Source organism: Schistocerca serialis, chromosome 10 (assembly GCF_023864345.2).
Source record: "Schistocerca serialis cubense isolate TAMUIC-IGC-003099 chromosome 10, iqSchSeri2.2, whole genome shotgun sequence".
In the NCBI taxonomy this organism is placed as follows: domain Eukaryota; kingdom Metazoa; phylum Arthropoda; class Insecta; order Orthoptera; family Acrididae; genus Schistocerca; species Schistocerca serialis.
The window spans coordinates 95,084,463-95,111,060 of NC_064647.1; the positions used below are offsets into that span (position 1 = coordinate 95,084,463).

At 44.0% G+C, this 26,598-nt stretch overlaps 1 long non-coding RNA gene across 1 annotated transcript; it reads left to right on the top strand.

Annotated features, from left to right (window-relative positions):
- The first annotated feature begins 15,800 nt into the window (after positions 1 to 15,800).
- LOC126425301 (uncharacterized) lies at positions 15,801 to 18,588 on the top strand. The gene is made up of 2 exons (XR_007576279.1): positions 15,801 to 15,900; positions 18,329 to 18,588. It is a non-coding gene; the product is annotated as an uncharacterized LOC126425301 (long non-coding RNA).
- Positions 18,589 to 26,598: the final 8,010 nt, after the last annotated feature.

Here is a 26,598-nt window from a genome sequence, read left to right on the forward strand (position 1 = left end):
ATATTTTGACTCTTCTTCCAACGAGCGTAGTTTCTGGGTTGTGGCAGTTTTCGTGTTCTCCTCGTTAGTTCTTCCAGCGATCGGAACAATCGACTCATACTGAGTTGGCAACAAGCGGCACTTAGTGTGACCTCGGCCTGCCGGGCCACTTAGGGGGACAACGCCGCAAGGCCGGTGCTTGTAACATGTGTCGCCTTCTCAGCACGTAGGCCGTGAATAATCAAGCAGGCCGAATGGTTTCGCAGAACAGGCATTTCTCTTAACCTAACAAAACGCGGCTACGTCAGCCACGGACCTGCAATTCCTCAGCGTGTGCATCTACAGGGTGGTCGAAACGTGTGGAACCACTCTTCTAGAACAAAAGACATGTGCATGAACAGAAACTTGAAGTCGAGTAATATGAAATGGGAGAGGGGGGGGGGGGGGGGGGGGGGGAACCTGTGAAGCTATGTTAGCAACATGGCGGTCATTATGGGTGCTGCGATCTTGGATGAACATCGTGATTTTCACATGAAGTGAGTCATGTGACGTATCAAACAGATACAGAAGTACGCGAGAAAAAAAAAATTCGTTTGAACATAGTTTTATTCTGAGGGTTTTTGCATTTCTCTGCATATTGTGATGCACGCTTTGTGTGATTACGTGTTACGTGCTTTCTATCAGTTGTGGACATGTTTCCACAGTAATAAAGTTACTTGGAGTAACAAATCAAATGAATCATATTATTGCTGTGCATATTACCTGTGGTCTGCGGTAGCGTCTGTGACTAGTAATCAATAAGTGTTGGATGTCGGGTTAGAACCCAGCTGTTACTTAAACTATAGTTCTTTGTTGATGCATTGTGGACTGTGGGACAACGACTGGCCTGTATTTCTTGATGCAAAAATTTACCGACAGCCGTATGTATTGTAGAAATTTATTTTATGAACTTCTTATATGCTACCAGATTCGACACTACATTGATGCCATTGGTAGGGTTCCTGCTCTTAGCTTAAGATCCACTTAGCAACTAATAAATACACGAAACCCTCCGTTGCCAAATTTACCTTTATTGTAACTTTAATTTGCGTGTAAGCCATAAAAACACCAAACATTGAGGCAAAATGTACGCATCTAAAAGCTACTTAAAAAAGGAATAAAATCACTCAAATTTGTTTCCACAAGAGGAGAATACAACGTCCCAATTCGGACCTCGCTAACACTTACATTTTACTGACATTAAATATAACAAGATACATAATCATACATGTGACGAGAACAAATGAATAACACTTATCAATCTTTACAGATGAGAATACGACTATATCCACGAAGGTTCACGCCCTGGCAAGGGAGATACTTAACTTCAACATATAAGGTGATTACAGTAACCCCTAAATTCCACTCGACAAACGTAGTAACGATATAAGCGAGACAAATGTACTGAAGGAGGATAGCCGGATGTGCCGTAGTAAAAAGGGCCTCTATCATCCCCGTCAGGACGCGACCCACGTGAACACGTCAGTTTCACCTACCTGCAACATACACAGAGTCATTTGTAGCTTCTTAAAAAACAATTAACATGAAAAGGCACAAAGCGTAACACACTAATAAAATATAAACGACTACTTCACAGAACTAGCTCCTCTTTAGACAAAGCAAACAGCAGAATATTAATAACACGAAAAATATTTCTAACCTATAACAAACGAAGGTACCACGTAATAGAATATCGTCTTGAGCTCATAGAATACTCAGTTTGACTTGCTTGTTTGTAGGCCTTACAACTCAACAGCGTCAGCTTAAGGAAACCCGCAAATACAAAACTCGAAATATGACAGGAATAATGATTTAAGCCACTGACAATGCTGGCTGCCATACAGAGGAGGCAACAGTAATTTACAGCGGCACACAACCGACCTTACATCTCCAATTTAGTCTAATCAGAATAAACAATTATGTGTATAATAATTACTTACAGTACCATGACAACCTCCGAATAACACTTATTACCCAAGGTAGGTGCTGGTATCGAAAGGCACCTTCAGTAATACAGAGTTCGAGTGTATTCACTTATTGGAATGGTTTCAACTTTACATCCCTTTCCACATAGCTCTCTGTTTAGACACTTCTATAACTTCTGCAACTGAAGAAGGGCATATAAATACACATACAACTGACACAGATTTAAGCAGAATAAAACAGTACCTCAGTATGGCGTAAATGGCTTGATTTGCTTTACACGTGGGATATCTTCACCATTCAGTAATTGCGAAATATATTCAACAACGCGTGAGAGCAAGACGTCGCCGTGGTATCAGCTATTTACTTCACATAATTTCCTGCACAGACACTAGGCAGACGAAGCGTTTTCACATGCAACAGCCGCAAGCATCACACATTTCCTCCGTCACGCCATAGACACATCTCAATTTCAATGGCCAGTAACAAGAACCTATACATGCCCTATCAGCAGAAAAGTCCCAAAACACAACAATGCACCACCACGATACCAAACCCGAGGTCCCATCAAGTCACTGCCTGGATCTCTCGCTGACCCTGCCCATAGCGTACAGGCGTCGTACCACAGGCCTCACGGTAAACGTCAACAAGCCACCTCCGAGCCTACGAATCTCCACTCCGCTGTCCCTTTTTTCTCCCCGATAACCACCCGACCACCGGCCTGAACTGCGGAAGGCAAAGATGGTGACCCTATAATCGATGGCAGCGATGCCATTCTAAGTGCGAGAACACTGGCGCCACGGCTCAGCCATCTTCAGGCCCCACTCGTCATAGTCGTAAAATCGCTATACACGGAAGGAGCCATTTAACTTGATCAGTGAATCAAATCGCTATGCAACAGATCTTGGTGACCAGGGGTGTATCTGTGTCCCCTGGCCACCAAGAGCTGTTGTATAGCGATTTGATTCACCGATGCAGTTATATGGCTCATTCCGTGCATAGCGATTTTACGACTATGACGTTTGGGGCCTGAAGATGGAGTCAATGTAATCCCGAAACTGGTAGCATATAAGAAGTTCATAAAATAAAGTTCTACAATACATACGTTTGTTGGTAAATTATTGCATCAACATAAACTATGGTCGGTTGGTTGGTTTGAGGTAGTGGACCAAACAGACAGGTCGTCGGTCCCATCGGGTTAGGGAAGGCTGGTTGGTTGATTCTGGGAAGGAGACCGAACAAAGAGGTCATTGGTCCCATCGGATTAGGGGATTAGGAAAGTAAAGTTCTATGTACTGACTTGGCAGAAAATCCTAAGAAATTTTGGTCTTATGTCAAAGCGGTAGATGGATCAAAACAAATTGTCCAGACACTCTGTGACCAAAATGGTACTGAAACAGAGGATGACAGACTAAAGGCCGAAATACTGTCTTTTTCCAAAGCTGTTTCACAGAGGAAGACTGCACTGTAGTTCCTTCTCTAGATTGTCGCAGAGATGACAAAATGGTAGATATCGAAATAGACGACAGAGGGATAGAGAAACAATTAAAATCGCTCAAAAGAGGAAAGGCCGCTGGACCTGATGGGATACCAGTTCGATTTTACACAGAGTACGCGAAGGAACTTGCCCCCCTTCTTGCAACGGTGTACCGTAGGTCTCTAGAAGAGCGTAGCGTTCCAAAGGATTGGAAAAGGTCACAAGTCATCCCCGTTTTCAAGAAGGGACGTCGAACAGATGTGCAGAACTGTAGACCTATGTCTCTAACGTCTATCAGTTGTAGAATTTTGGAACACGTATTATGTTCGAGTATAATGACTTTTCTGAAGACTGGAAATCTACTCTGTAGGAATTAGCATGGGTTTCGAATAAAACGATCGTGTGAAACCCAGCTGGCGCTATTCGTCCACGAGACTCAGAGGGCTATAAACACGGGTTCCCAGGTAGTTGCCGTGTTTCTTGACTTCCGCAAGGCGTTCGATACAGTTCCCCACAGTCGTTTAATGAACAAAGTAAGAGCATATGGACTATCAGACCAATTGTGTGATTGGATTGAAGAGTTCCTAGATGACAGAACGAGGCATGTCATTCTCAATGCAGAGAAGTCTTCCGAAGTAAGAGTGATTTCAGGTGTGCCGCAGGGGAGTATCGTAGGACCGTTGCTATTCACAATATACATAAATGACCTTGTGGATGACATCGGAAGTTCACTGAGGCTTTTTGCGGATGATGCTGTGGTATATCGAGAGGTTGTAACAATGGAAAATTGTACTGAAATGCAGGAGGATCTGCAGCGAATTGATGCACGGTGCAGGCAATGGCAATTGAAACTCAATGTAGACAAGTGTAATGTGCTGTGAATACATAGAAAGAAAAATCCCTTATCATTTAGCTACAATATAGCAGGTCAGCAACTGGAAGCAGTTAATTCCATAAATTATCTTGGAGTACACATTAGGAGTGATTTAAAATGGAATGGTCATATAAAGTCGATCGTCGGTAAAGCAGATGCCAGACTGAGATTCATTGGAAGAATCCTAAGGAAATGCAATCCGAAAACAAAGGAAGTAGGTTAAAGTACGCTTATTCGCCGACTGCTTGAATACTGCTCAGCAGTGTGGGATCCGTACCAGATAGGGTTGATAGAAGAGATAGAGAAGATCCAACGGAGAACAGCGCGCTTCGTTACATGATCATTTAGTAATCGCGAAAGCGTTACGGAGATGATAAACTCCAGTGGAAGACTCTGCAGGAGAGACGCTCAGTAGCTCGGTACGGACTTTTGTTGAAGTTTCGAGAACATACCTTCACCGAGGAGTTAAGCAGTATATTGCTCCCTCCTACGTATAACTCGCGAAGAGACCATGAGGATAAAATGAGAGAGATTAGAGCCTACACAGAGGCATACCGACAGTCCTTCTTTCCACTGGAATAGAAGGGAGAACCGATAGAGGTACTCAAGGTACCCTCTGCCACACACCGTGAGGTGGCTTGCGGAGTGTAGATGTAGATGGAGATGGGGAAGGTAGTCGGCCTTGCCCTTTTAAAGAAACCATCCCGGCATTTGCCTGAAGCGATTTAGGGAAATCACGGAAAACCTACATCATGATGGCCAGACGCGGGTTTTAACCGTCGTCCTCTCGAATGCGACGTCAGTGTGCTAACCACTGCACCACCTCTTTCGGTCTTCAATTATAAATAGAAGTCATCAGCAATGGTGGCCGAAGGCTTCCGGCTTAAGAAGTCACCCTCGTTCTGTCGAGATGTCGTAGAGTGCAGGGCAGTAGATGGAGGGCGAGGGCAGTGGCGCGCTGAAGTGCAGCTCGGGATACACCGTAGGAGACGGCTGTGAGGGTCTCAGGAAATCCTTCCTGGTCCTCCCCGAGGCTCGTCTCCTCACTGCTTCCAGAACATTGTTGCAGGCGAGTGTTCTACCGTGCCGCGTCTCGTTATCACGATGTATGGCCTCTTCTTGGTTGTCTCTCAGCCACGTAGGCCTGCACTTCACAAGCTGATATTTCAGCTGTCATCGAATTCAGATTACGCCACAGTTCCTCGTTCCTTGCTAATTAACAGACTGTTGGGTGACCAAAGACACTCCTTTATAATATGAAGTATGTACAGAGCACCTTCAGGAAACTTTAACCTCTTCATAAAAAATAAGAAAACTCTGTCATCCAATCTCACAGTGAAAAACAAGGAAGTAGTGGTTGCTGGCGATTTTAACGTAGATTTATTGCAAATCTCTGCCAGCTAACAATTACTGCAATTAGTAACACTATCATTCAGTTTAATTCCTATTGTGAACTTTGCAACTAGGGTATGTACGAGGGTTGGGACTTAAATAGTGGTAACCATTTATTCACAACCGATAGAAAAGAGTTACATGTTCACACCTGTTATTGTCCTTCAAAGTAGTCACCAGCGTTGTGTAGAACCCGTTACCAGCGATGTGGAAGGCGTAGTATACCGTTAGCAGAGCCTGTTCTGTTGGTGGTGCGAATGGAGCGGTCTAAAGTTATGGTGATTCTCGTGTACGACTGTGATGGTGTTGTCCTAACGCATTACGTTCCTTCATGGCTGATCGTCAATGCTCTTCGTTTTTGGAGTATCACTTGGGACCAGGTTTGCGATAGAAGCGGCGACACTTTCTGTGCAACCCGCCCATCATTTTGCACGACAATGCGCGGACGCATACAGCGCAAGCTGTGGCTGCTCTGTTCGGTCGATGGGACTGGGAAGTTCTGTAGCATCCACCATACTTCCCAGACGTCGTGGCATTCGCTTCAGAACTGTTCTAGAGACTTGACAGGCAATAGACCGATCCATTCGCACCATCAACAGAACAGGCTCTGCTAACGGTGTACTACGCCTTCCACATCCCTGGCAACGGGTTCTACACAACGCTGGTGATTACTTTGAAGCATAGTAACAGAGGCAAACATGTACCTTTTTTGTATCGGTTGTGAATAAATTGTTGCCACTATTTAAGTTCCAACCCTCGTACATGTTCTGAGACAGCTATTGATAATATCTTTGTAGACAAATCTAGGGAAAAAAGTCATATCACAAAACCAATAGTAAATGGCCTATCTGATCATATCATGAAGCATCTTCTGTTAAATGTTGAAACTTGTGAGGACATAAAATCTATTAAATCTGAGTGCAGGAGAGTAATAAACCAGTCGAAAAATGAAAATTTTAGGAGACAGCTCAAAGACATGAACTAGACAGATGTTTACAATACTTCTGACTCAAATGGAAAAGTACAAAGCATTCATTATTAAAGTTACTTCCTCTTTTGAAAATGGTTTTCCCCTGGAGATAAATCAGAACAAACAGAACTCTACAAATAAAACATGGATTACATGTGGGACAAAAAGGAGACTGTATCTACTGTCTAGGAACAGCTCTGATATTAGCACTGTAATGCATCACAAAGAATACTGCAAAATATTGAAACAAGTAATCCAGAAATCAAAGCATCTTTATTAAGAGAAAAGGATGATTAAATCAGGCAACAAAATAAAAACTATATGAAATATAGTGAAGACACAGAAAGGGGAAAAAAAGGAAGCACAACAGATAACTCTAAAAATAATTGAGACACTCGTAACAAGTCCATGTAGTGCTGCAAACCTGTTAAAGAAGCGCTTTGTGCCTGTTACTGACAGCTTGGAGTTATCAGGGTCAGTGAATAGTGCAATGGCATACCTGAGACAAGTCCTCACAATTAACTTCAGTAACATGAAAATGATTCTCACGTCTAACAAAGAAGTAGAATCCATCTAAAATCCTTATAATCAAAGTATTCTAGTGATTATGATAGCGTATCAATGAAGTTAATCAAAGAGTGCTCATGTAAGTTGAGTTCTGTCTTAGTTTATTTGTGTGATCTATATCTTATCAGTGGAACATTTCCAGACTGGCTAAAATATGCTGAAGTTAAGCCTCTTTACAAGAAGGGGAATAACGAGATACCATCAAATTACAGACCAATTTCACTTTTGCCGACTTTTTCAAAAATATTTGAAAAGGTTGTGTTCAAGTGTCTCCTTAAGCATCTTACTGTAAATAATATAATGTCCAAGTCACATTCTGAGTTTCTTAATGTTTCCAATATTTAAATGAACAGTGAGGAGAATTTAATTTGTTAAATAAAACATTAGAGGCTACTGGCATTTTCTGTGATGTGTCAAAAGCCTTTGACTGTGTGAATCACAGCATTCTCTTAAGTAAATTAGAATATTATGGTGTCACTGGCAGTGCTGCAAAATGTTTCGAGTCTTACCTACCTAACAGAAAACAAAGGGCGTCGTTGCGAAACATCTATAGATTAAGTCTTCATCTGATTAGAAATTAATTACATGTGGTGTTCCTCAAGGTTCCATTTTCGATCCATTGCTTTCTCTTGTGTACATTAATGACTTCTTGTTTGTTACACTGCACAGATGGTAAGTTTGTTTTGTTTGCAGGTGACACAAATATTGCAATAAATAGGAAATCAAGTACAGATTTAGAAATAGCTGCTAATCAAATTTTCATGGACATTAATATTCAGTGTCATTAGACTTTGAAGGACCTACTGCGTGCAGTTCAGAACCTGTAAGAGATTTCCTTCCAGCATGTATATAACGTGCAGATTGTAGAGGTTTAAAGTGTTAAATTTCAGGGATTACAATTCGACAATAAATTCAATTGGGAAGAGCAACCACAGAATTGCTGAATTTCGTAAACAAGTCTGTGTTTGCAATGTGAATGATGTCAGATGTAGGAAATATAAATATAAAGAAAGCTTGCATACTTTGCTTAATTTCATTCTATTATGTCATGTGGGATCATGTTCTGGGGTAACTCGTCAAACTGGGAAAAAGTTTTTAGAGTGCAAAAGCGTGCAATAAGACTCATTTGTGGTGTAAATGTTATTCTTTGTCACTTGTTCCACACCCACAAGAATCATATCATTTTTGGGTCTATGGAACGAAAACTGAATCTAATGTAATCTAATCTCCTATCCTGTTCTGTAACATCTTGTTTTATGGCACATTCCCAGACGATGCGATCAGGGGTGCCGATTGCTCCGCATTCACAAGTGCCAAGACGAGGTCGGCCTGTACGCTTTTGTGCTGTACGTGTCCCTTCACGTTTCCACTTCACTAACTGTGGCAATTTATTCTGATTTTGGAGTTTCTCGTTCCTGACAATATTCCTTTTAGTGTGTGTGCTGCTGTCGTTAGTTCGTATTTGAGAAAATCACGACAACAATCATGGGATTCCCAAGCTATGCAACAAGCATTGGATGCTGCAAGCAAAGAAAAGATGCCGTTTGCTGTAGTAGCCCAACTATTCAGTGTCTCAGGAAATACACTTTTATAGAGATATTGCGATGCTACTGTCTTGGCAAATTCAGATGTGTTCTCAACCAAGAGCAAGAGTAAGAACGGTGTAATCGCACTTTTGACATGCAACGAAGATATAATCGCATATCAGTAAGTGATTGCAGTCTGGTGCTTCAGCTTTCTGAACGGAATGATCTACCACAGCCAGCCAACAAAAAGGAAAAGATAGCAGACAGGGATCGGTTGATACAGTTTAGGAAGAAATTCCAAATACAAACCTGTGAAGACCAGATTCAATTCATATGAGTCTTATTTTTCCTTTTCTGTGTCTCCGGCCATTTTGCCGTACTTACTGGGCAAAGTATTTATTTTGCAGACGCTCATTTAAGCTCACTTTTTTTACTATGAATGTAGCATCTGAATAATAGTTAAGGAACATGTACGGCTTATAAACATACAGTACATTTCATATGCTTATCTTTGACATGGTGCCAGAGAAAAGCAGCATTTTCTTAGGATAGCCATTTTGCCCAGCTTTGCACTATGATTTCATAGTAACCTCAGCCTCCGGCCAACTGTCTTCTTCAGTTGACATAGTACATGGTTCAGACAATGAAGAAATTCCTCAAAATCTCATTCAGAGGCTGTCTGATTCCATGCCACAATGAGTACCCATGCTCATGATGATCAAAGCTCACAGTAATCAGATCCAAATGGAATGAATGTTAAACATTTAATACCCGTGATGTGATGAAGGTCTCCACGAAGTTTGATGCATATCAGACTGGTGCTGCATGGCGGAAAACTTTCCATTTTTGGCGGTGTGTATTGAACCATATTTAACCATCACAATAACAAGAGAGTGCGGTGTCAGGGGGTTGGGGTGGGGGGGGGGGGGCACTTTATGCCCATATTTTCAAAAATATTGTAATCTAGACTTGTACTTCATATTTCAAAATTTTGTTAAATTTTTACTGTTTTTGATCATTTCTTATACCAGATTCAGTAAGTGTTTCAAATTTTACGGTGAAGCTCAAATCAAAAATTTAGGTCTTAGCAATATATATGACTTTTCCCAACAAATGCCGTATTCACATTTTTACGTTTAGGACCCTTCTTACACATTTATGCAGGGTGATTCAGTTGCCCTGCCGATGGGCTTTAACCAATTCACAATGCCTTCAAATGCCACACACAAGATTTTCATTTCTCTCGCTCACTTAGCCCTACACAAAAAATGCACAGGATTTTTTTGTAGGAAATGTACTGTACTTAAATTTTGTACCAGGATAAGCATTCGCTAGAGGCTATAGTTTTCAATTATTCAAGAAAAACGTACGGATGTGACCATCAAACGCGTTTTCCTCTCCAGCGAAAACGTATCCCAGCACAAAATTTGACTACATTACAATTCCTACAAAAAGATCTTGTTTTTTTTCCTGTAGGACTAATAGTTTGCGCTTAGCGAGCGAGACAATGTGAAAATCTCGCACGTCGGTTTTGAAGGGATTGCGGGTTACATAAAACCCATCAGTGGGGGTGGCTGATTCTCTCTGTACATCTCCAAAACGTATGTCGTGAACGAAGATCAATTAAGCTTAAAGAAACCTGTATTTTTATATTTTTATGTTGGTTATAAAGTACACCTCCACTTGGTGTACAATTTGTGGAAAATGCATTGGTACCAAGATTGTGCTAAAAGATATTTTCAGGCTCTGGACCCTACTTATAGCTCAGTACCTACTTAAAACGTACATCGAAAAACACGAAAAATGACGCCTCAGGAAAGAATTATCTGAACGGGACGCAAAACAGTAGACGTGACAAGCAAACGATTCAGTTTCAGAAAAATAGGTTAATTTATAGGAGAGAAAGAGCTTCACAAATTCGGTAAGCCAGTAGCACGTTGGCCCACTTCCAGCTCTGTGCTTGGCATCGACTGATGCAGTTGTTGGATGCCCTCCTGAAGGTCGTCGTGCCAAATTCTGTCCAACTGGCGCGTTACGTCTTCAAAATCCAAACGTTCCCAGTTGGGGAACACATCATCGCTAGTCATCAGGGCTCACTTAGAAGCGGGGCTCATCACTGAAGACAGTTCTACTCCAGCCAATGAGATACCAGGCCGAACGAGTCTGGAGACGTCCCCGACCATGTTGGGAAACCAACCAGACTATTGCCCGTCGTATAGCCCGACAGCGAGGAGTGATGATCGTATGTGTGGTTTCATTCCATAGCAGGACCCACTTTGTCAGTCTTGGCACCCTTTCAACACTGTGGTGCATCGACGATATTTCTACACCCCGTTTTGTTACCCTTCATGGCAAGCCAGCCTCTGCTTACATTTCAGAAAGATAATTCCCACCTGCACAAGGAAACAGTTTCTACCACTCTTCTTCATGCTTGCCAAACCCTACCTTGTCCAACAGGGTCGCCAGTTCTCAACTGGAACATTTGGACTAGTTCGGGTGGGGCCCTCCAACCAGCTCGGGATTCTGACGATGTACCGCGCCAGTTGGACAGAATTTGGCACGATATGACTAGGAGCACATCTAAATCCAACAAGTCTATCAGTCAATACCAAGCCGATTGACTGCTTGCGTAAGGACTGGCAGTGGACCAACACCATAACTGCGCACTTAATTCCTCAGGAGGCACCAAACAATTCAGTCAGTGGATGCCAAGCACAGCGGCTGGAAGTAGGAAAACGCGTTATTCACTTGCCGAATTTGTGAAGCTCTTCCTGTCGTACAAAATAATCCCATTTTTCTGAAATTGTAATCATTTATTTTTCACATCTATCGATTTGTGTCCCATTCAGATAACTTTCTTGAGGCGTCGTTTCTTGTGTTTTACATTGTACTTTTTAAGTGGGTACTGATCAGTAAGTAGGGCCCAGAACCACAAAATATCTTTTAGCACAGTGTTAGTACCAATGCATTTTCCATAAACTGCACACCGAGGGGAGGTGTACTTTATGACTAACACAAAAAATACAATTTTTTTAAGTGTTGTTGATTTTCATTCACAACACACGTTATGAAGATATGCGGTGTGACTCAACTGCCCCTAACGATGGGTTTTGTAAGTAGGCTATTTAGTTTTTTGTGTTGGTGACGCCACGTAGCGCTCTGTATGAAAATCGCTGACTGTGCTGTGTGAAGTCTGTGGCTGGTTGGACTCATTGTTGGAATATTCGCTTGTGTAGTGTTGGGCAGTTGGATGCGAACAGCGCGTAGCATTGGGCAGTTGGAGATGAGCTGCCACCTGTGGTGGATGTGGGGAGAAAAATGGCGGAGTTTTGAGAACGGAAGATCTGGACGGGTGTCCGTCAGAAAAAAGAAATTTCTTTAACTGGATGTCACAAAATTATACAGGGTGTCCGAAAAGTTTTTCCCTGATTACATACATTGATAACTCAGGCTACAAGTAAGATATAAATACGAAACTGGTGTCTAATTGTTGACAAATTATCAAAGTTTATTTCACACATCAGTAAACTTCCACATGAGAACCCTTGGCAGCACGTAGCACATCTAGGTGATATTCAATTTCCGTCCACGCATTAGCCAACATCACTGGATGGATCGATTCAATGACTGTGGTTATCCGTTGCCGCAGTGTTTCAAGATCTGGTACACGTGTTCGGTAGATCTCGTCCTTGACATAATCCCATAAAAAGAAGTCTAATGGCGTTCTGTTAAGAGAGCGTGGAGGCCAAACCGTTGGCCCATCACGACCAGTCCATGGCCCAGGAAAGGTCATATCGAGATAGGCACGGACGTCCAAACCCCAATGAGGCGGTGCACCGTCTTACTGAAACAAGACATCGGGGTGATACTGAAGTAGCTGAGGAACAGCATACAGTTGCAACATGTCCAGATACACTGCAGATGTGATGGTAGCCTCAGCGAAGAAGAATGGCCGATAATTCGATCGTGCAATAGCGCGCACCAAACATTCACCTTTGGACTGCCTCTGGTGCACTCCATGACCTCGCCAGGGGGTTATGAACCCGAAATGCGCACATTATGGCGATTCACTACTACACTGACAAAAAAGGTCGCTTCGTCGGAAAAGGCAATTCGTCTGAGATAAGCATCATCGTCCTCAATACGTGATAGCATTTCGACTGCAAAGTCATATCGACGTGTACTGTCATTGGGCAACAAAGCCTGAACGATTTGCACTTTGTATGCACGAAACAATATAAGTTTGTGTAAAATGTCATGGAGAGAGCTTTTTTTGCATCTGTAATTCACGTGAGGCCCTGCGCACCGATTTCTTCAGACTTCGCAGAAAAGACTTCCTTACAGCTTCCACCCTGTCTGCTGAGGATCTTGGTCGACCAGACCACCGAAGGTCAGCAACCGATCCTGTGTTCTTGAACTTCTCATACCAGGCTTTAATGCTCTTGACATCAGGTGGATTCCTTCCAAATGTTGTCTGGAAGTGTCTCTGCACTGTGGTTGGTGATGGTGTCTCATGGTACCACAGGACACACTGTGCCTTCTCCTGATTGGTTAACATGGCTTCTCGGGCATTGAACCTCATTCACTACTTACGTACTGGAAAACTAAAACAGAAAAAACTTTGATAGTTGTAAACAATTCGACACAAGTTTCGTATTTGTATCTTACTTCTAGCCTGAGTTATCAATTTATGTAGTGAGGGAAAGTCTTTTCGGACGCCCTGTATATATATTATGACTTTTGAACGTTATTAAGGTAGTTACATTGTTTGTTCTCTATCAAAATCTTTCATTTGCTAACTGTGCTTATCAGTAGTTAGTGCCTTCAGTAGTTAGAATCCTTTATTTAGTTGGCAGTACTGGCGCTCACTGTATTGCAGCAGTTCGAGTAACGAAGATTTTTGTAAGGTAAGTGATTCATGAAACGTATAGGTTATGATCAAAATAAGTAAAGAGAAAACTGTCTTAGTACGTTGAGATTTGCTCAGCTGTTTGAAAATCAAATAACGTAAGAGTTTTTCCAGCACTGTCATTCTTCATTTTTCAAAGGGGACGTTTCAGTTTCATGTAACCCGCAACGCTTTCGAAAACCAAGTGCGAGATTTTCATATTGTCTCGTTCACTATGCGCAAACTATTTGTCCTACAGAAAAAACGAACAGGGTCTTTTTGTAGGAATTTTCATGTACTCAAAGTTTGTGGTGGGATAACTTTTCGCTGGTGGCCACGGTTTTCGAGTTTGAAGGTCACATCTGTACGTTTTTCTTGAATAATTGTAAAATTATGGCCTCCAGCGAAAACATATCCTGGTACAAAATTTAAGTACATCTACATCTACATGATTACTCTGCAATTCACATTTAAATGCTTGGCAGAGGGTTCATCGAACCACAATCATACTAACTCTTTACTATTCCACTCCCGAACAGCGCGCGGGAAAAACGAACACCTAAACCTTTCTGTTCGAGCTCTGATTTCTCTTATTTTATTTTGATGATCATTCCTACCTATGTAGGTTGGGCTCAACAAAATATTTTCGCATTCGGAAGAGAAAGTTGGTGACTGAAATTTCGTAAATAGATCTCGCAGCGACGAAAAACGTCTTGCTTTAATGACTTCCATCCCAACTCGTGTATCATATCTGCCACACTCTCTCCCCTATTACGTGATAATAGAAAACGAGCTGCCCTTTTTTGCACCCTTTCGATGTCCTCCGTCAATCCCATCTGGTAAGGATCCCACACCGCGCAGCAATATTCTAACAGAGGACGAACGAGTGTAGTGTAAGCTGTCTCTTTAGTGGACTTGTTGCATCTTCTAAGTGTACTGCCAATGAAACGCAACCTTTGGCTCGCCTTCCCCACAATATTATCTATGTGGTCTTTCCAACTGAAGTTGTTCGTGATTTTAACACCCAGGTACTTAGTTGAATTGACGGCCTTGAAAATTGTACTATTTATCGAGTAATCGAATTCCAGTCGATTTCTTTTGGAACTCATGTGGATCACCTCACACTTTTCGTTATTTAGCGTCAACTGCCACCTGCCACACCATACAGCAATCTTTTCTAAGTCGCTTTGCAACTGATACTGGCCTTCGGATGACCTTACTAGACGGTAAATTACAGCATCATCTGCGAACAACCTAAGAGAACTGCTCAGATTGTCACCCAGGTCATTCATATAGATCAGGAACAGCAGAGGTCCCAGGACGCTTCCCTGGGGAACACCTGATATCACTTCAGTTTTACTCGATGATTTGCCGTCTATTACTACGAACTGCGACCTTCCTGACAGGAAATCACGAATCCAGTCGCACAACTGAGACGATACCCCGTAGGCCCGCAGCTTGATTAGAAGTCGCTTGTGAGGAACGGTGTCAGAAGCTTTCCGGAAATGCGGAATCAACTTGAGATCCCCTGTCGATAGCGGCCATTACTTCGTGCGAATAAAGAGCTAGCTGCGTTGCACAAGAACAATGTTTTGCGAAACCATGCTGATTACGTATCAATAGATCATTCTCTTCGAGGTGATTCATAATGTTTGAATACAGTATATGCTGCAAAACCCTATTGCATTATATTTACTACAAAAACACAAGTTGTTGACTCGCTCGTTTTGTGATGCTCTGTCTCTTGAATAAACCATCCAGTTCTTGTAACGTTTGTTTGTCTGTGCATCACATCTACCGATTCCTTCGTGGTGCATTGCTGTTCCTCTTTCTCTTTCTTTCTTGGCGTGTATATTGTTAATAAATTTAAGAACAAGGAACGAAATACGTTCCTTCTTTTTTAATTTTTTTTTTTGTGGTGTTCACCCCTCGGTATTGTACGTATGGAAAATGAGTTGGTATAGCTAGGATTAATCTGAGGACAGATGATATACGGTGAGTTTATTCTAGAGATGTTTAGGACAGGTAAAGTGCCGTATCGCCCGTGGCATCACGGATGTGCGCAGCTGCTAACGAGCGCCAAAGACGGCCAAGGCCTGCAGGGAAGTTTTGGGCAGAGCGCGCTACACAATGCCCCGTTAATCTGGGGCGTGTCCCCGCGGTCCCGCGACTACAAAAGGCGGCGGCTGGCGCTTCCCGGCACCTGTCTTGTCTGCAGTCGACGCAGCTCAACACATCAGCCGTCCAGCCATGAGGATCCTAGCAGTGAGTACCGCACGCCGCTCTAGCCTGTTGTTGTTGTTGTGGTCTTCAGTCCTGAGACTGGTTTGATGCAGCTCTCCACGCTACTCTATCCTGTGCAAGCTTCTTCATCTCCAAATACGTACTGCAGCCTACTTCTTTCTGAATCTGTTTAGTGTATTCATCTCTTGGTCTCCCTCTACGATTTTTACCCTCCACGCTGCGCTCCAGTACTAAATTGGTGATCCCTCGATGCCTCAGAACATGTCCTACCAACCGATCCCTTCTTCTAGTCAAGTTGTGCCACAAACTCCTCTTCTCTCCAATTCTATTCAATACCTTCTCATTAGTTATGTGATCTACCCATCTAGTCTTCAGCATTCTTCTGTAGCACCACATTTCGAAAGCTTCTATTCTTGTCCAAACTATTTATCGTCCATGTTTCACTTCGATTCATGGCTACACTCCACACAAATACTTTCAGAAACGACTTCATGACACTTGAATCTACACTCGATGTTAACAAATTTTTCTTCATCAGAAACGCTTTCCTTGCCATTGCCAGTCTACATTTTATATCCTCTCTACTTCGAACATCATCAGTTATTTTGCTCCCCAAACAGCAAAACTCCTTTACTACTTTAAGTGTCTCATTTCCTAATCTAATTCCCTCAGCATCACCCGACTTAATTCGACCACATTCCATTATCCTCGTTTTGCTTTTGTTGGTGTTCATCTTATATCCTCCCTTCAAGACACTATCCATTCCATTCCACTGCTCTTCCAAGTCCTTTGCTCTGTCTGACAGAATTACAATGTCATCAGCGAACCTGAAAGTTTTTATTTCTTCTCCATGGATTTTAATACCTACTCTGAACTTTTCTTTTGTTTCCTTTACTGCTTGCTCAATATACAGATTGAATAACGTCGGGGAGAGGCTACAACCCTGTCTCACTCCCTTCCCAACCACTGCTTCCCTTTCATGACCCTCGACTCTTATAACTGCCATCTTGTTTCTGTACAAATTGTAAATAGCCTTTCGCTCCCTGTATTTTACCCCTGCCACCTTCAGAATTTGAAAGAGAGTATTCCAGTCAAAATTGTCTCTTGGCCAGGACTGCCTTCTTTTCCCGGTGCTAGTCTGCTTTTTGTATCCTCCCTGCTTCGTCCGTCATGGATTATTTTGCTCCATAGGTAGTACAATTCCTTAACTTCATCTATTTCGTGACCATCAATCCTGATATTAAGTTTCTCGCTGTTGTCATTCCTGCTACTTCTCATTACTTTTGTCTTTCTTCTATTTACTCTCAATCCATATTGTATAGTCATTAGAGTAATTCTTCTTCAGTTTCACTTAGGATAGCAAAGTCATCAAAACTTGAATTTTAATTCCACTCCTGAAACTTTCTTTTATTTCCATCATTACTTCCTCGATGTACAGAGTGAACAGTAGGGGCGAAAGACTACATCCCTGTCTTACACCCTTTTTATCGGAGCATTTCGTACTCTTATTATCCCCTCTTGCTTCTTGTACATCTTGTATATTATCCGTCTTTCCCTGTGGTTTACTCCTATTTTTTCGAACATCTTACACTATTTACATTGTCTAACGCTTTTTCCAGGTCGACAAATCATACGAACGTGTCCCGATTTCTCTTCAGTCTTGCTTCCATTATCAGTCGCAACATCAGAATTGCCTCTCTGGTGCCTTTACATTTTCTAAAGTCAAACTGATCCTCAATTTTCTTTTCCATTCTTCTGTATATTATTTTTGTTAGCACCTTGGATGCATGAGCTGTTAAGCTGATTGTGAGATAATTCTCACACTTGTCGGCTCTTGCAACCTTCGCAGCTGTGCAGATGATGTTTTTCCGAAAACCAGATGGTATATCGCCAGAGTTATACATTCCACACACCAGTGTGGATAGTCGTTTTGTTGCCTCTCCCACAATGATTGTAAAAATTCTGATGGGCTGGTATCTAATGCTTCTGCCTTGTTTGATCTTAATTTTTCACAAATCTCTTTTAAATTCTGATTGTAATACTCGATTCCTTAGCTCTTCCCTGTTGACTCATGTTTCTTCTTCTATCACGTCATTAGACAGGTTCAAAATGGTTCAAATGGCACTGAGCACTATGGGACCTAACATCTGAGGTCATCAGTCCCCTAGAACTTAGAACTACTTAAACCTAACTAACCTAAGGACATCACAAACATCCATGCCCGAGGCAGGATTCGAACCTGCGACCGTAGCGGTCACGCGGTTCCAGACTGAAGTGCCGAGAACCGCTCGGCCACTCCGGCCGGCCTTCTATGCGTGCTTTCCAGCGAGGACATATGTCACCATGGTCTCTCAGTAACACAATCTCTATTTTTCACTACTGCAGATTTCGTTCTAGGTCTGTACACGGGATTGCTATTACACCGGACACCCCGGCCGTCCTGTTGTAGGTGGTGCTGTTGGTGGTGCTGGCGGTGGCCGCCTGCTCGGCCGCCTTCGCCCCCGCCGCCGCCCCCGCCTTGGCCGCCGCCCCCGGGCGCGACAAGCGCGGCGTGCTGCTGGCCGCCCCCCACGTGGTGGCCGCCCCCGCGGTCGTGCCGGCCGCCCGCGTCGTCGCCGCCGCCGTGCACGGGCCCATCATCTACGGCTGATCACCACTGTAGCCCTCCACTTACCGGAAATAAACGGCAGTCGACTGCTTAGAGCATAATTTGACTGCTCTTCTTTGTTACCTCTCCTCCTCATTCCTTACAGACTGACTCATTTCGATATTGTGCTGTTGAAAGCCCACCACGTCGTGTAAAAGTATAACATAAATTTCAAACAAACGTTGAACGACTATCACCAAGACTTGTATACCAAACTGGTTGTGTCTGGCACGCATTGCAATACCTCATTTTCTGTTTAAGGAGGCACACATATACGAAGCAGACATATAAATCACATATATTTCACACACTCACACACGTTAAGACAATGAAAACACACACACACACACACACACACACACACACATATATATATATATATATATATATATATATATATATATATATATATATATATAAAGATGATGTAACTTACCAAACGAAACCGTTGGTATGTTGATAGACACACAAACACACACACAAAATTCAAGCTTTCGCAACCAACGGTTGCTTCTTCAGGAAAGAGGGAAAGACGAAAGCATGTGGGTTTTAAGAGAGAGGGTAAGGAGTCATTCCAATCCCGGGAGCGGAAAGACTTACCTTAGGGGGAAAAAAGGACAGGTATACACTCGCACACACACACACACACACATATCCATCCACACATATACAGACACAAGCAGACATATGTAAAGGCAAAGAGTTTGGGCAGAGATGTCAGTCGAGGCGGAAGTACAGAGGCAAAGATGTTGTTGAATGACAGGTGAGGTATGAGCGGCGGCAACTTGAAATTAGCGGAGGTTGAGGCCTGGTGGGTAACGGGAAGAGAGGATATACTGAAGGGCAAGTTCCCACCTCCGGAGTTCTGATAGGTTGGTGTTAGTGGGAAGTATCCAGATAAAGCAGACGGTGTAACACTGTGCCAAGATGTGCTGGCCGTGCACCAAGGAATGTTTAGCCACAGGGTGATCCTCATTACCAACAAACACTGTCTGCCTGTGTCCATTCATGCGAATGGACAGTTTGTTGCTGGTCATTCCCACATAGAAAGCTTCACAGTGTAGGCAGGTCAGTTGGTAAATCACGTGGGTGCTTTCACACGTGGCTCTGCCTTTGATCGTGTACAACTTCCGGGTTACAGGACTGGAGTAGGTGGTGGTGGGAGGGTGCATGGGACAGGTTTTACACCGGGGGGCGGTTACAAGGGTAGGAGCCAGAGGGTAGGGAAGGTGGTTTGGGGATTTCATAGGGATGAACCGAGAGGTTACGAAGGTTTGGTGGACGGTGGAAAGACACTCTTGGTGGAGTGGGGAGGATTTCATGAAGGATGGATCTCATTTCAGGGCAGGATTTGAGGAAGTCGTATTCCTGCTGGAGAGCCACATTCAGAGTCTGATCCAGTCCCAGAAAGTATCCTGTCACAAGTGGGGTACTTTTAGGGTTCTTCTGTGGGAGGTTCTGGGTTTTAGGGGATGAGGAAGTGGCTCTGGTTATTTGCTTCTGTACCAGGTTGGGAGGGTAGTTGCGGGATGTGAAAGCTGTTTTCAGATTTTTGGTGTAATGGTTCAGGGATTCAGGACTGGAGCAGATTCGTTTGCCACGAAGACCTAGGCTATAGGGAAGGACCATTTGATATGGAATGGGTGGCAGCTGTCATAATGGAGGTACTGTTGCTTGTTGGTGGGTTTGATGTGGACGGACGTGTGAAGTTGGCCATTGGACAGGTGGAGGTCAACGTCAAGGAAAGTGGCATGGGATTTGGAGTAGGACCAGGTGAATCTGATGGAACCAAAGGAGTTGAGGTTGGAGAGGAAATTCTGGAGTTCTTCTTCACTGTGAGTCCAGATGATGAAGATCTCATCAATAAATCTGTACCAAACTTTGGGTTGGCAGGCCTGGGTAACCAAGAAGGCTTCCTCTAAGCGACCCATAAATAGGTTGGCGTACGAGGGGGCCATCCTGGTACCCATGGCTGTTCCCTTTAATTATATATATAATTAAAGGGAATATATATATATATAAATTTTATTCATATTTTTAATTATATTTATTATTTTTAATTATATATATATATATATATATATATATATATATATATATATATATATATATAGGGTGAAAAGTACTTAAAGCGACAAACTCTGGGAGGTTGTAGGGGACATGATAAAAAATATTTTTCCCTAATATCATTTTTTCCTACGAGGATTATTTAAACCGTTGGAGGCCGTTTGCGCTCTTCAGTAGTTAAAGGCGTATTACGCTCTTCAGTTGTAGTGTGCATTGTATCTGATTGCTAATGGAGCGATACACATGGAGTGAGTACACTGATATGGTTAGTGCGTACTACATAGCGCACCACAACGGACGAGCTTCACAGCGGGTTTATCGACAACAATATCCTAATCGCCGTATCCCGCATCATTCGACCTTTGATGCCGTGTATCAACGTCTGCGTGAGACCGGGCCATTTTGCAGATTACCTGGACAGGGACGCCGTCGTACGGTAAGAACGCTGCAGTTTGAGGAAGCTGTCTTGCAGCATGTGGAGCGGGATCCTTCAATCAGCACTGGTGCATTTGCACGCCACATGGGGACGAATCAGACGAATGTAAGAACAGTCCTTCGAGAGCAATTGTTACGTCCATTTCACTTACAGCGTGTCCACAACCTCGAACCAGAGCACAGTTTTCGCAGTGGTACCTGGAACAGTGTGAAATGCATCCTACATTTCCATCCTCTGTGTTGTTTACCGATGAAGCAACGTTTGGGCTGATGCAGTCTTCAACATGCACAATTCGCATGTTTGGAGTGAGGCTATCACACATGCCACAGTTACTAGCGCTTATCAAGTGCGGTTCTTCGTTTATGTGTGGATCGGTGTTGTTGGACACTGTTTAAATTAGGCCGTATCTGCTACCTAGTTGTTGTCTCTTGGTCATAAAAAAAATGGAAAAGTGTTTGTTGGTTTAATTAATTTGCCGCCAGAGAAATCTTCCTCTACCGCTTTAAATACTCCTCATAGGAGAAAATGACATTAGGGAAAAATATTTGTTTTGATGTCCCCTACAACCTCCCAGAGTTTGTCGGTTTAAATACTTTTTACCCTGTATATATATATATATATATATATATATATATATATATATATATATATATATATATGAGGCGTGTTTCTTAAGTAAGTACAGTTTTTAAATTAAAAAAAGACGTGCTAGGATATCTCAATAATTTTATTTTCACATGAAAGCCTGTACCTTAATTTACGTTGTGTACTGAGTGTTTAAGATGCCTCCGATAATCGTGAGTCCCGCCGACTGTGAAGTGCGGGCTGTTATAAGATTTCTTAGTGCTAAGGGCCTAAAAGCGATCGATATTCATCGTGAGATCTGTGCAGTATACGGAGAAAACATTATGAGTGATGGAATGGTAAGAAAGTGGGTGAGAGCATTTGAAGATGTCCGCACAAATATGCATGATGGACAACGGAGTGGCCGTCCTTCGGTCGTTAATGAACGTTTGGTGCAGGAAGTGGACAATAAGGTGCGGATGACTTTCCTAATGTTTCTCGTAGTGTTTTGTATGGCATTGTGACCGAGCACTTGAATTACCGAAAATGTTAACGCATGCGCACGAAACCAAACGTTTAGACAGTGCACTGACTTTCCTTGAGCGGTTCCAAAACGACGGTGATGATTTCTTAAGCCAAATTGTTACGGGCGATGAAACATGGGTGGCCTACGTCACACTAGAATCAAACCAACAGTCCATGGAAGTTCAAATGGTTCAAATGGCTCTGAGCACTATGGGTCATCAGTCCGCTAGAACTTAGAACTACTTAAACCTAACTAACCTAAGGACACCACACACATCCATGCCCGAGGCAGGATTCGAACCTGCGACCGTAGCGGTCGCGCAGTTCCAGACTGTAGCGCCTAGAACCGCTCGGCCACCCTGGCCGGCTCCATGGAAGTTGAGCAAGGGCATCGTTTTCCTGCTAGACAAACCCCGTCCTCATGTGGCGAATTAGACCAAAGATCTCGAGCACATATTTCGATGGGAAACTCTAGATCATCCTCCGTACAGCCCCGATCTTGCGCCCAGTGACTACCATCTGTTCCTGCACTTGAAGAAACACCTGGGCGGTCAGCGTCTTCAAGACGATGACGAAGTCAAAACAGTTGTGATGCAGTGGTTAACAAGTCAGGCGGCAGACTTTTATGAGGAGGGTATTCAAAATCTGGTACAACGTTATGACAAGTGCCTCATTATTGACGGACATTATGTAGAAAAGTAGATTGAGGTACGGGCTTTCATGTAAAAATAAAATTATTGAGATATCTTGGGACGTCTTTTTTTAATTTCAAAACGGTACTTACTTAAAAAATACGCCTTGTATATATATACTGAAGAGCCAAAGAAACTGGTACACGTATCTAATATCGTGTGGTCCCCTGCGAGCACGCGGAAGTGCCGCAACACAACATGGCATGAACTCGACTAATGTCTGAAACAGTGCTGGAGGGAACTGACACCATGAATCCTGCAGAGCTGTCCATCAATCCGTAAGAGTACGAGAGGGTGTCGATCTCTTCAGAACAGCACGTCGCAAGGCATCTCAGATCTGCTGCATAATGTTCATGTCTGGGGAGTTTCGTGGCCAGCGGAAATGTTAAACTGAGGAGAGTATTCCTGGAGCTAGTCTGTACCAATTCTGGACGTGTGGGGTGTCGCATTGTCCAAGTCCGTCGGAATGCACAGTGGACATGAATGGATGCAGGTGATCAGACAGCGTGCTTGTGAACGTGTCACCTGTCAGAGTCGTATCTAGACTTCAACTGCACACGCCCCTCACCATTACAGAGCCTTCACCAGCTTGAACAGTCTCCCGCTGAAACGCAGGTTCCATGGATTCATGCGGTTGTCTCCATACCCGTACACGTCCATCCACACGATACAATTTGAAACGGGACTCGTTCGACCAGGCAACGTGTTTCCAGCCATCAACAGTCCAATGTCGGTGATGACGGGCCCAAGCGAGCCGTAAATCTTTGTGTCGTACAATCATCAAGGGTACAGGAGTGGGCCTTCGGCTCCAAAAACCCATATCGATGATGTTACATCGAACGATTCGCACGCTGACACTTGTTGATGACCCAGCATTGAAATCTACAGCATTTTGCGGAAGGGTTGCACTTCTGTCACGTTGAACGTTTCTCTTCAGTCGTCGTTGATACCGTCCTTGCAGGATCTTTTTCCGGCCGCAGCGATGTCGGAGATTTGATGTTTTGCCGGATTCCTGGTATTCACGGTACACTCGTGAAATGGTTGCACGCGAAAATCCCCACTTGATCGCTACCTCGGACATGCTGCGTCCCAACGCTCGTGCGCCGACTATAACATCACGTTCAAACTCACATAAGTCTTCATAACTTGTCACTGTAGCAGCAGAAACCGATTTAACAACTGAGCCAGACACTTGTTGTCTTATACAGGCGTTGTCGACCGCAGCGCCGTGTTCTGCCTGTTTACATATCTCTGTATTTGTATACGGAACTGTACCAGTTTCTTTGGCGTTTCAGTGTGTAAGTCACCTGTATTTTATACACTGACACACACACACACACACACACACACACACACACACACACACACACACACCAAAAAGTCTCTCAGTAGTGCTGTATGATTGTTAGCCGCGTGTTCCGTATGATTGCTCGCCTGCCTGTGTTACTTCCCTTCAAGTGGACTCTCCCAACATTCTACTGTCCCGCTTACGTCAGCCAGCGCCAGTGTTATCGTTGGTGTGTGTCGTTACGTGTTGACGTGAACGTTTAAGTTCCGTTCCTTTGTTCCTTTGTTTAGTTTTTGTCACTGTTAAAATGCTAACCATTGAAGATCGTGTGTTTTTAGTCGTACAGGTGTTCAAAGCTGGCGGTCAATACACAGTTTCAGTTCATCAAACATTTAATTCAGTTTTCCCGGAGACAACATTCCGACATCGCGATACTGTGCGAGATTTGATTAACAAATTTCGAAGTACAGGTTCAGTGACTGATGCACCGAGAAGTGGTCTTCTAGCGTTTTGTCTGAGGATAAACTACTCGATATTTCCGATAAAATGTCCATGAGTCCGAACAAGTCAGTAAGAAAACTGGCCCAGGAAATCGATGTTAGTGTCGGAACGGCCCACACAGCTGTAGGGAAAAAATTAGAACTTTTCCCATACAAAGCGAAAGTCGTGCAAGAACTGAAAAATACTGATTATGGCAAGAGACTGCATTATTGTCAATGGTTCAAATATTTCGTTCAACAATATGGAAGGAATATTCTTAATGAAACGTTTTTCACTGATGAGGCGTGGTTTCATTCATCCGGGTACATAAACTCGCAAAATTCTCGTGTGTGGAGTACTGTAAATCCATTGTGTATTCATGAGGAACCACTTCATTCTGTGAAAATAGGAGTTTGGATTGCAATTTCTAGACGTCGGATTGTTGTTCCCATATTTTTCAGCGAAACAATAAACGCACAATGATACTGCAGTGATATTCTGTACCCATTGTGTTAAGTGAAATACTGAACTGCTACATTCCTGGAAATGGAAAAAAGAACACATTGACACCGGTGTGTCAGACCCACCATACTTGCTCCGGACACTGCGAGAGGGCTGTACAAGCAATGATCACACGCACGGCACAGCGGACACACCAGGAACCGCGGTGTTGGCCGTCGAATGGCGCTAGCTGCGCAGCGTTTGTGCACCGCCGCCGTCAGTGTCAGCCAGTTTGCCGTGGCATACGGAGCTCCATCGCAGTCTTTAACACTGGTAGCATGCCGCGACAGCGTGGACGTGAACCGTATGTGCAGTTGACGGACTTTGAGCGAGGGCGTATAGTGGGCATGCGGGAGGCCGGGTGGACGTACCGCCGAATTGCTCAACACGTGGGGCGTGAGGTCTCCACAGTACATCGATGTTGTCGCCAGTGGTCGGCGGAAGGTGCACGTGCCCGTCGACCTGGGACCGGACCGCAGCGACGCACGGATGCACGCCAAGACCGTAGGATCCTACGCAGTGCCGTAGGGGACCGCACCGCCACTTCCCAGCAAATTAGGGACATTGTTGCTCCTGGGGTATGGGCGAGGACCATTCGCAACCGTCTCCATGAAGCTGGGCTACGGTCCCGCACACCGTTAGGCCGTCTTCCGCTCACGCCCCAACATCGTGCAGCCCGCCTCCAGTGGTGTCGCGACAGGCGTGAATGGAGGGACGAATGGAGACGTGTCGTCTTCAGCGATGAGAGTCGCTTCTGCCTTGGTGCCAATGATGGTCGTATGCGTGTTTGGCGCCGTGCAGGTGAGCGCCACAATCAGGACTGCATACGACCGAGGCACACAGGGCCAACACCCGGCATCATGGTGTGGGGAGCGATCTCCTACACTGGCCGTACACCATTGGTGATCGTCGAGGGGACACTGAATAGTGCACGGTACATCCAAACCGTCATCGAACCCATCGTTCTACCATTCCTAGACCGGCAAGGGAACTTGCTGTTCCAACAGGACAATGCACGTCCGCATGTATCCCGTGCCACCCAACGTGCTCTAGAAGGTGTAAGTCAACTACCCTGGCCAGCAAGATCTCCGGATCTGTCCCCCATTGAGCATGTTTGGGACTGGATGAAGCGTCGTCTCACGCGGTCTGCACGTCCAGCACGAACGCTGGTCCAACTGAGGCGCCAGGTGGAAATGGCATGGCAAGCCGTTCCACAGGACTACATCCAGCATCCCTACGATCGTCTCCATGGGAGAATAGCAGCCTGCATTGCTGCGAAAGGTGGATATACACTGTACTAGTGCCGACATTGTGCATGCTCTGTTGCCTGTGTCTATGTGCCTGTGGTTCTGTCAGTGTGATCATGTGATGTATCTGACCCCAGGAATGTGTCAATAAAGTTTCCCCTTCCTGGGACAATGAATTCACGGTGTTCTTATTTCAAAATCCTGGAGTGTATTTTCAACAAGACGGTGCAACCGCTGATACAGCTCTCGTTTCAGTGTCACTGCTTGCTGAT